Raw genomic sequence first — 10,475 nt, forward strand, 5'->3', positions numbered from 1 at the left:
ATAATAATTGCGATAAAATTTACAAAAATCTAAACTTCCCATTTTTTATATTTATTTTTTCACCCAAATGCAGCTTCAAAGCTGATTCGTGATATAGTATTGTTGAAATATTGATTTTATTTATTATTTAGTGAAAAAAACTGTATAGAAAGGTATAAAAAAAATATGAAATAAGAATCATCGTTGAGTAAAAAATGAATGTGACAACCTCCAAAGTAAAAGAATTCTAATTTTCATTACGAAGAAATCTCGACTGCGCGTTTCGTTATTAGGATATCAGAAGGAGTTGGAAAGTGATTTTTTTGTGCTTTATTATGCTATTATATTCATATAAACTCAATTTTCTCGTATATTTATTTATAAGTTTTTTAACTTTATTCAGCATTTAGTAAATATACTTTTCATCTAAAAATTTAAAGATAGATTTTACTTCATATATCTTTTATTAATAAATCGCTCATATTACGGTTTCTACTTACTTCTGAAGGTTGAATCAATTGTCTATTATGAGGGATTTTTTTCTTGATAGAAAAGGTTTTAAAATATATATATTATAATAAAACAGTTGGATGAAACCCAATCGTAACGCACCATGAATGGGTGAACACGAGAGTTGAGGAGTTATTTCACGTTACATGGATTTTTGTATCAACACTTTCTCTGCTCTTCTACTTGCCAGCTTCTCGTAGCATTTTTGGACTTTTGAATTGAAATTGAGTGAGGTTATTTTCGAGATAAGGATATACCATTCGTCGGTTAAAACAGGAGATTATTTTTTTACCTGTCTGACCAAATCCTTGTCTGTACTACTGTCATTGTGTAAAATAAATGCGGAATTGTAGTCTCTAAAATTTATGACTGTGTTTTAATATGCAGTAGAGATTCGTGTATTCCAATGTCTATAATAAATCTTGTGAATCTTCGTAGCCGTGATAATATTTTTGGAAATGCGTTTTTGGCTTGGAAAAAACTCAGCAATTTTTATTCTTGATAACAACATTTGCATATTTTTTATTTTAGATAAATTTCATCTTCTTTATTATTAAAATTAAACCTTGTTTTTCATTGTAAAGTATGTAGGTATTCTTCTAAAATAGGTCAATGAAAAGTATAGAAAGTCAGTGACTATTCACTAACTATTAATGCCGAATGCAATTACTGATTTATTTCAAGAGGATACTCAAAAATATTCCTCATAAAAATAATCCAATTTTATTTCAAAATTTCCAACTAAAAAGTAAACTTTAATTTAATCAAATAAAAAACTGTTGAATATTAATTGATAAATTTAAATTTGATATCAGTATTCAAATAAATTTGTTTCCATTTAGGGAACAATATTAAGTGATCTATTGTTCCCAAGCCAATTTATGACATGTCTGCATGAATCGTGTTTTCATTTATTAATTCATTATTTATCTTTATTATTCAACTAAATAATATCTTATTATACAATTATTGTATAAAACTCTGATTTGTTATCATTATAAAAAAAAAGCAGAAATTTCAGTGTCTATAAATTAAAGAAATTTATTTAAGAATCAATAACCTAGATATCTGTGAATAATAGTTTTAATTGGAAAAGAGTTGATACCTTTTATGAATATCATAAACTACCCTCCGAAAGTAACCCTGCTGAGTCTATAGCCGAGAAATAATAATCTTCGTGAGAAATATATTCCCCTTTTAGTTCATAAAGTTGAATATTTTTAAAAGTATGCATCTTTTCAGAAAATATATCATTCCTTATCTCCAATTGTTCAAAAGTTAGAAACCCTTGACTGGCAGTTTATCATTTGTGTACCTCAAAAATCCTGTGAGTGCAAACATATACTACATAACAAGCAAATAACCACACCCGAGATTATTTTTGTCTACCATCTGCTCTCTCATTCTCTCAGCGAAAATGAAAAGAAATTTATTCTTCCCCTCAGAAAGTCTATGATAAAAAAAAAAGAAAGAAAAGAAGGAAGACAGTTCGTGCACAGAAACAAAAACTATCTGCTAAATCGATACCTCAAGAGCTGATAATAGACTATCTAAATTCCTATTATCGACTGAGTCATGTTTTCTTGAGATTCAAGAGGCTGGGGACGACATGATGAGGCTAATGAAGGGCTGTTTACAACCCTCCGTCATCAGTAGAATGGAAGGAAAACTAAAAAAAAAAAAGGGCATAAACTTCAGTGTAGAAAAAGTTTTGCTTTTTGAAACAAAAAAAAATAAGAGAAAAATGGTCGAAAATAGTGAAAAAAATTTAGCAACTGTCTGAAATGTTCGTAGACTATTTTCTGAAACAATATTTTATTTAGCTAGGCACATACACTCGGGAGATGAAAGTTGCATGGTCTGTGCCTATCCCCTGTGGCGAATGCAATTTTATAACCTGTCTGGAAACGACAGGCCAGTAAATTTCGTAAATTCCGACGTTGGAAGACTGCAGATTCACTGGAAAAGCATCACCTATATGTCCTATGAGCTTTCTAAAGTAATATTGAATATCCACATACATTTTCTCGTCTCTATTTCGCATTTAATTCTTGATGGTTATAAGTAATATTTATCCACAAAAAATATTGCTAATAAATATTCATCACGATAAATCTACATCATCTTTATTCATAATAAATAATCATTGCAATTTTTAATTAAATTCGTTAATAATTAAAAATTAATTACATATTTAATTTCAATATTAAAAATGTCATTGTTTTTTTAATAAGAACTGAAATTAAATAGAAAAAATGATATTCTAAAAGACAGATATTTTATCATTTTCTTTAATGAAAATTAAATAAAATTCTTTTAGTGTAAAAGCACAATATTCTTATACAATTGCATGGGTTTTTAATCATGTAGCTTTTCTGTAAAGAAATTCATCCGGATAATAATTTTTTTTATGTGAAAAAATTCAACAGAGGAATATAAGAATGCTGGTCTTTTTTAGATTATGTTAGTTTCAATATTTTTTTATAAAAATGTTAGAGGCCTGAGAAGCTTCCGGAGGATTTCTTTATCACTTTACTTTACCTGGGAAAAATATTCAATACGGCCGACTGCATTATGTAACTCGGACCGCGGCTGAGGGAACTTGAAAGCACAGGTATAGGGGATGAGTTGAGGGTGAAGTGGAAAAAGTTGAGACGCCAGTAAAGTACTCAGGTTGTTCCTCGCATTCCAAGTAAGTTATTCAGTAGAAAAAAAAACTCATGGATCAAAAGCTAAAACAACTTCTTAAAAGCTTGATCTTAATTAAATTTTATTAATTTTTCCATGTCATTCTTTTCAATCGTAAATTCATGTTTTTTTACTTTTTTACTTTTTTACTTTTTTATTGTATTCCTTTTGTTTCTTTTTGAATATCTAAGATATGCATTCTTATAAAAAAATATATTTCTCTTTAGGACCTATAGATAATAAAACACTATTGAGATGCTTTTAGATCACGCTATCCACAGAATTACATGCCGATCTATAGCATGAAAGCTTCCGTGTCTTCGCAAATAAACAGATGGATTCATCAAGCTGTTATTTCCTTTTTTATTTATAGAATTCTCATGAAAGAGATGCTGCTTTTTGTTCGTCTGTTTAAAAGGAAATATTATGAAACACATTTTTTTCAATCATTTGGTAACTCTAGTTTACAAAGATTTATACTTAAAGGTTTTTAAAGAGTTGTAATTTTGATAAAAGATTTTTATGTAAGTAATTTAAATCTAAAGTTCAAAATAAAATAGTCAAGTCTCATATTTTATTCATCAAATATTCAAGTATAAAGAATTTAAATTACACGAAAAATTAAATGTTTAAAATACCCCATTGTCATTATAATTTTTCTCTGTAAATACTTGTGCAGTCTTTTACATAATTTTTAGTTTAAAGAATATTTTCTTTTTTGCTATTTCACAAAACTCGTTTATCAAAAGATATACCTTTTTCTCTCAAATCTTTCACTTTGCTTATGTAAAAAAACTATTGCATTCTATTTTATATAAAATGAGGGTGTGTTTTGTTGTTCAGGAAAATTCTTTGACATTTTTAGTATTGATTTAAGTATCAAGTAGTTAATCAATATTTTCATTAATCTAACTTTAATGTCATTATGATGAATATACTGTGATTAAGTTCATTTATTTAATAATAATAAATTCAAAACATTTTCCAGCAAAGTTTATATGTGAATATCAAAAGATATGTGTAGCTTAATAAATTCATCATTTATTGTTAATAAAATATTATTCAATCACCGTTGATGTACTTTTCTATAATACATCAATCATTTTTAATCTATATTTTCTCCAAGTTTATCCAATAATCTACTCAAAAATACTATTATGTATCTAAACTCATACTTTTCACTATCAATGTATCAACAAAATGATCTTTTCTATTTCAACAATCAATCCCAAGTAGTGTTTTTTTATTATAAATGATTACTTATGAAAATCTAACGTTCTATAAAAAAATTGTACTTACCCTCTATGTGAGCAATTTATTCAAAATTTAGTAGAGAAGGAAAAAAAATCTAATGAGTTCAATATTGCATAGCATAATCGTAACATTATGATAAGAGAAGGAGTGGGAAATTTGGGACATTTGGTGAGGGGTTGATGGAGGGAAAAACTTAAATCCATTGAGGGATGATATCGGTGCCCCAGGGGTTCATAATATCGATCGTACGCCCCCTGTCGAGTCATCTTGATATTATTTCTCAGATCCACATAGTAGTCACACCCACTTTTGTCTTCTTCCGACCAAGACCAATTGAGTTGACAATCACTCAGGTGACGTTAAGAGTCTCTAAGGTCTGAAGTATCAAACGACTTAAAGAGACATCAAAATAACTACATTTGCATTTACTTTGGAATGTAAATTTTTTTTTTGTTGTTTCATCTCTTGACCTCAAAACTACTAAAGTTAAATCACCCAATAATTACTTTTAATATTTTTACTTAATTGTATTTTACTTTTATGTACAATTTGTACTTGATTAAACATATATAAAAGCACTTACATGTCGCCAAATTTTTCATTCCTATAACTTATGATAAATATTCATTATAACATATATTTTTTATTTCATTATTTATATTCATTCCTATAATTTATTTTATTTATACATATAAATTTTATTTAACTTCATCAAATATCATTTTGATTGTTTAGTTTCTTTTTTTTTTATTTTCTGTTTTATTTATTATTTTTTATCTTTACTAAAAGTCCAACCTGACGTAATAAAATAAGTCTTTGATCATTTCTTGGTCATAAAGTCGACATTTTAATTTTCTTTCTTCAATTAATTTTTTTTTGTTCAGTACTCAAGTACTAAATGTCGTTGTAATTCGTTGAAGATATTTTTAGGTCATGGATAAGGTAATAGATTAAGATTAGCTTAGTAAATACTTGCAATAATTATAGACAAAAAAATAGCCCAAAATCACTAAGAATAATCACTAGATACTTTACATATCTATTTTCATCATCATTACTAACATTAATAATAATAATAATAAGAGTAATAGAAATACATAAGAAATTTAATTTAATTTCAAGTATGTCTGGTTTTATCTAACTACTATAATATATTTTTTTAAACGTTCTAGGCAGTTTTCCAAATCTTAGTAATTTTTTTTTACAGTCTCACCATTAAATTTGGGGTTTTTTTTCCTCTTCTCCTTGGACTAGTCATTATTATTTCATGGTGTAGATTCATTTAATGTCTGTTCTCTGTTCGAATTGGTTTTAATATTAATTAATTAAAAGGTATCAAGTAAAAATCAATAAGTGGAAAAAGGAGCAGTAGGAAGAATGTAGGTAGAAAAATGAAAGGCATATGTATATAATACAGCAGAGTCTATTCTGCTTTTATTACGAACTTCTACTTGACTATGTGTTGAATACTCTTCAGGAATAAGCCAATCTAAAACTTGATGATTAATTATATAAATAAAGGATCAATTATATATATAAATAAAAAATTTCTTCAACTCTAAAAAATACACTTTAAAATCACTCAACTAGCAAACAATATTTCTTTTGAATCACATTGAGAATAGTCATCAAATAGTATTAACAAATAAATCTATCTTAAATTTAATTCAATTCCACATGGATAAAGCACCTTATTAATTGATGAAAAAATGAAATGATAACAGATGATTGACAATTTGTGTGCCAGTTGATGATTTTAGTGAAGGATAAAAATGTTAAAAAGGATATAAACGAGGTATTATGAAATATATGAAGCAATATTAGCATGGAATAAGAGTATTTTTAATATGTTTTCAACAACAACAGGTACAATAAACCAGTTTACCTGTAGAAAAGACGGTGGTCTCGGCATCTCTCTTTCGCTTGTTCCCACTTTCTACTACTATTTATCCTTTTATTTTCTCTCGCTCTATTATCCCTTTCTCTCCCTCTCTCTCGCTCAATTTTCTTCTTTCTCTCCCTCTTTTCATTTAATTCCATTCTCATTATCTCATCAAATCAACACCATTCCACCGTAGAAACATTCTAGCATTTTTCATATTACTATGCTTAATTAATTAATTAATTAATGTATTCTTATATAACCCATAAAATAAATTACGATTATAAACTACGTACATCACTATTTTTCGACTGACTATCTAGCTGCGAACATAAGATTGACCATAGAGCAACGAAAATAAAAATTGTTCGTCAATCACAATATCACGATTAATAAATTAGTCGTTGCTCGTGGTTAATGCTTTTAAAGGCGGGCTTGGTGTGTGCTAAAATCGAAGCTTTTTGCACATACAAATAACATATAATACACAGATCAACCTTTTACACAGTTTACTAATTAATTAATAATTAATTAATTACAGTACATAATTAATAAGAATAATAATAATGATCGACTTGTTATACAAATTATTCAAATAATGACTACAGTGAGAAAATTGCCCTGTCTTAATATTTTTTATTCTGACAAGTAATCCTCACTTTGTTATAAATGACTAGAATTAGTTTTTATTCTTTAAAGTAATATTATTTAGAACATTTATTATTAGTGCTTAGTTGTTATTATTTTTTTTTTTTTTTATTATTTTCTTTGGTAAAACTGGACAATTTTCACACTAAAACATGGCATATGATAACTCAAAAAATACTACAATGGATTATTTTTACGTACAAGCTAATGATATTAGTGGTAAATTATCTTCTTATCACGTATTATGATTTTGCTATGCTATTTAAGCTAATTTGAAGTTACGAAAAATTTGTCTTTACAAAAAATTCCCACTTTTTAGTAATTTTTTTTTCTTTTGTATTTATTATTATTCAAAATGTTTATATAATAATGTGATGATTATCATTTATTATTGTTCATATTTTAATTATTATCCTTTCATTTATTTATGAATTTTTTGTAAAGTTTATTTTTTGAACATCAACATATTCATTCTAGATACGATATTAAATTAATCTAGACATAGTTATTATTGTTAAGTGTCATTATTATTTTTTTTATCATTTTTCGTGAATACACTAAAACATTTTCACTATATTTGACTTTTTCTCTGAATAAATTTATATACAAAGAAAATTTTTTTTATGCTCCTAGGCACATGGGAACAGGATTTATGAAAAGAAATAAATACTTTTATCAAATCTTTTTTCTTTCTCACTTGTTTCCATCAGAAAAAGTTTGTTTTTTGAAGTTGAGAATCACATGAGGGGTAAATCAAATAGGGGTTTTTTTTTTCGATTCTCAACGAGTGTTTCGATAAGATTGAAAAAATATATTATGTCATATTTTATTGATATACCATTGTTTAGATTATTTACAATCACGTGACTAGTTGAGAATTAGAGAAAAGGAGAGCAGTTAATGACTATGCTCATATTTATTAGTTCCAAGTTTTAGTGGAATGTTTTTGAGTTTCATTAGTAATGACTAGACATCTATTAAAATATAAATAAATAATTTATTAGTTAATTGAATAAAAAGTATTTTTTTAAGAATATAAAACAAAATATTCGAACACTTATAATCTCCCTTTCTTCTATTATCTCAACTAAAAATAAAAAAAATAAAAAATGATATGATCGCACGTTTACGTGAAATATTTATTTACAAATACATCTACTTTTAAGGGGAGGAAGTACAGAGTGATGAAAAAAAATTGGGGACGAAAAAATGGAGCAGGATATTTAATTTTCAAGATACGAAACACAACGGATTTGTGTACAAGTTATACCGCACCACTAATACACTATTTATTATAATTAATGATAATTCATTCATTTAATTTTATTTGTAGGTTTGTTGTTAATATTTAATTTTTTTTGTTTTAAAATTGACTCAAGTCTATATCAAAATTTTAACTTTTTCAAATTCTACACTACTCCACAAAGTGAATTGACACGAATAAAAATTTTACCTGATTAAATTTCCTCCTGCTTGATTGGTGCGTGTAATATATCCCATAAGCCACAAAATCCGTAGAATCCGCACCATTGAAACTTTTCTTAACGACTAGATCGTAAAACCCGTTATTATTAAGTAATTTTTTTTCTTTAAATATAATCGTACTGGAAGAACAATCCCCGGATTTATTACCGGTTTTAATAGTAATTTTTTTTTTTTTTTCATTTACTATTTGACGAGTTTGTAGAAATGTTTAATTATTTTATATTAAATGTAGGATTGCGGTCCCAAGTCTACTGTTGATCAAAAACACTTACTATATTTTTTTAAGGGGCAGATAAATGTTCTAAAATAATTATGTTATTTATTAAAAAGTTATTTAATATTACCTAGAAACTGTATTCATTGTTTATCATAAATAAATAAATAATGACTAGAAGATGATAGGAAAAATGAATTTTTTGTTGTTGATGATTGAAAACAAACTTAGAACATTAATCTCACCCCTGACTATTTCCCTAACATTTTCTCTCCATTCATTGAAATTGACCGAAATATGAATTTCTCACTCTCATTGTCAGTAAAATACAAACGTCAATGATAATAATATTGATAATGCAATCCTGATAAATACTCTAGCAAAACGACTAATTACAACTCTTTCCCTCGACATTAATTACCATGCTAAATGCCAAAGTGGCTTACAATCAGGCAAGGGATGCCGTCAGTTAGTGCAGCGTTCCTTTACACATGCAAAGTGCACCCTCGGTGGTTTAATCTACTCAGAAATACCTGGCATTCATCCAGGAAAATAAATTTCCCAATGATTTCGATCGTTGGCGTCTTTTCTAGTACATAAACCACACATAAATTAACACATCTCGTGAAAAAATCAAAAAATATATGTAATAAGTTTGGGAATATTTCATTTACAAATTTAATTAATTAAAATCGTGCTGTTCATGAGAAAGACGCCATTGTCTATAATATTTTGGTGCTAAAAAAATCCGCATTGAGAAGATTTTTTGTCAATTTTTTTTCCCACTTCTTCTTGCATTTTTGACCATCCACGTTTCATGTTCTGCAATAATATCCAACGATGAAGGGTCCTAACCCATACTTCGAGCAGCATAGACACACTACGTGAGGAATAAGACACAGACTCATGATTACTGCTATAAAAGCCATTTCTACATCTAATTAACTAATAATCTACATTTTCTACAGGAAAATTTAACTCTTACCTGATTAATTATGAGATTCTCGTTTTTTGTTTTTTCATACTAAGGTTGATGATCTAATTGGTTGCATTGTTCTTTTCATTGAGTTTTTTGTTTTTTCTTTAAATACTCTTTTTAGTTATTATTAATGAAGAAAATTTTGTAAAAGAATAGTTAAGGCACTCGGGTAGTGTGTCCAAACAGAGACGTAAGAATCAAACAGTTTACCAACTTTTTAAAGAGCTTTTTTATCTACTTTGCCTCCAAGCTTTTTTAGAGTCTAGGTTGTGTAAATATGATAAATTAAGAGAGATTTCATCACTTTTCTCTCTCTTTTTTTTTGTTCTTCACATTTAGATATGTATTTACAAGAATTATTTTTAGAAATTTGAATTAAAATGATATTTTCTTTTTTGTTTATCCAATTCGAAATTTAATTATTCAATAAGTTAAATAACTACTTAACTGTTTAATGAAGTTAGAGAATTATTTTAAAGCAAAGTTTTTCTTTCTAGAAAAGAGTTAAAAAAATATCCTTTGTTCAATATTTAATTTATATAATTAATTTTAAAAGTTGTTCCTTTTTCTTTTTAAAGAGTTTGAATTAAATTTTTGTCAACTTTTAATAAAATTATAATATTCTTTTTTAAATAAAATATTAAGAGCTTTAGATCTTTTCTTTTCAATCACATTTTTAAATTTAACGTTAGTTTTTTTTTATTGGTCTAGGGTATTTTATATAGCAAAAGAAAATAATTTTATCTTATTTTTGTTAAAAAGTCTAGAATCTAATGCATGCTCTACACAATTCCTGCTGTTCTTAAACGCCTTACCGCACTTAATAATACACAAAA

General features: G+C 26.9%; 1 long non-coding RNA gene across 1 annotated transcript; it reads right to left on the reverse strand.

Moving 5' to 3' along the window:
- Positions 1–7,056: 7,056 nt before the first annotated feature.
- On the reverse strand, positions 7,057–10,113 carry LOC118066150 (uncharacterized). Its single transcript, XR_004690219.1, has 2 exons — positions 9,646–10,113; positions 7,057–9,540 (listed from the first exon to the last, which is right to left on the reverse strand). It is a non-coding gene; the product is annotated as an uncharacterized lncRNA (long non-coding RNA).
- Positions 10,114–10,475: the final 362 nt, after the last annotated feature.

This window comes from Chelonus insularis, unplaced genomic scaffold (assembly GCF_013357705.1).
Source record: "Chelonus insularis isolate UGA/USDA-ARS -01 unplaced genomic scaffold, ASM1335770v1 contig_330_pilon, whole genome shotgun sequence".
Taxonomy (NCBI): Eukaryota; Metazoa; Arthropoda; class Insecta; order Hymenoptera; family Braconidae; genus Chelonus; species Chelonus insularis.